This window comes from Rhamphochromis longiceps, linkage group LG4 (assembly GCF_057381845.1).
Source record: "Rhamphochromis longiceps isolate RC_006_pf linkage group LG4, R_longiceps_female_GT1.1, whole genome shotgun sequence".
NCBI lineage: Eukaryota > Metazoa > Chordata > Actinopteri > Cichliformes > Cichlidae > Rhamphochromis > Rhamphochromis longiceps.
In genome coordinates this window covers 30,837,488-30,839,126 of record NC_140560.1, presented here as the reverse complement: position 1 = coordinate 30,839,126, position 1,639 = coordinate 30,837,488, and the positions used below count along the sequence as shown (strand labels likewise).

Sequence of the window (1,639 nt, the reverse complement as noted above, 5' to 3'; positions counted from 1 at the left end):
TATTACATACACTATTAGCATGACTGTTTCATGAACACTTATTTATACATATACATGACAACATATTCCAGAGACCCCACTGCACATAAAAGTATTTAGCAAAATGTTTTTACAAACATTGTACACATCACGTAGACATTACATTGACTTTTAATTTGAGTTTCGCTAGTACACATAATACACTGAACAAAAATATAAACGCAACACTTTTGTTTTTGCTCCCATTTTTCATGAGCTGAACTTAAAGATCTGAAACATTTTCTACATACACAAAGGACCCATTACTATCAAATGTTGTTAACAAATCTGTCTGAATCTGTGTTAGTGAGAACTTCTCATATGCCGAGATAATCCATCCCACCACACAGGTGTGGCATGTTAAGGTGCTTATTAGACAGCATGAATATTCCACAGGTGTGCCTTAGACTGCCCACAATAAAAGGCTACTCTGAAATATGCAGTTTGATCACACAGCGCAATGCTGTTGCTGCAGCCATCCAGACAGCTGCAGCAACAATCGTTTTGCATAACCACAGAATTTCTGCAAAAACTGTCAGAAACCGTCTCAGGGAAGCTCATCTGCATGCTCGTCGTCCTCATCGGGGTCTGGACATGACTGCAGTTCATCACTGTAACCAACTTGAGTGGGCAAATGCTCACATTTGATGGCGTCTGGCACGTTGGAGAGGTGTTCTGTTGACAGTTTTTAATGTTCAGGGCAGATGGCAGACGGCTTGTGTTGCTTTGTGTGGATGAGCAGTTTGCTGACGTCAACGTTGTGGATTGAGTGGTCCATGGTGGCGGTGGGGATATGGACAATGAACACGAGTGCATTTTATTGTTGGCATTTTGAATGCACAGAGATACTGTGTTGAGATCCTGAGGACCATTGTTGTGCCATTTATCCATGACCATAACCTCATGTTACTGCATGATAATGCACGGCCCCATATTGCAAGGATCTGTACACAATTCCTTGGAAGCTGAAAACATCCCAGTTCTTGCATGGCCAGCATACTCACCAGACATGTAACCCATTGAGCAAGTTTGGGACGCTCAGCTCGGCGTATATGACAGCGTGTTCCAGTTCCTGCCAATATTCAGCAACTTTGCACACGTATTGAAGAGGAGTGGACTAACATTCCACAGCCCACAATCAACAACCTGATCAACTCCATTGCACACCATTTGCCTCACAAGGTGCAACACATCTCCATTTGATGTGTTGCACTGTGTGAGGCAAATGGTGGCCACACCAGATACTGACTGGTCAGCATTGTGCTGTGTGATCAAACTGCATATTTCAGAGTGGTCTTTTAGTGTGGGCAGTCTAAGGCACACCTGTACACTATTCATGCTGCCTAATCAGCACCTTGACATGCCATAAAGCCACAAATTTCATAAAGTGATTGCACGTTTACCTAAATCTTCCTTAGTGACTGCTGTAGTCTATAGACATAGCCACTGTAACATTACCCATTAGTGTTTGGATTTTAATTTTTAACGTTTTGGGGGCTAAAGTGGCCATACATAGATCCATAAACTGTAACTGAGTCATTCACACACTCAGTGCCATTTTAAAATGGTAACACTGGGTCAAAAAATGCAAATTTTTCTATGAATTTATCATTTAATGTCA

General features: G+C 41.8%; 1 pseudogene; it reads right to left on the bottom strand.

Moving 5' to 3' along the window:
• Nucleotides 1–390: 390 nt before the first annotated feature.
• LOC146672014 (uncharacterized) lies at nucleotides 391–1,142 on the bottom strand (annotated as a pseudogene).
• Between the last annotated feature and the right edge of the window lie 497 nt (nucleotides 1,143–1,639).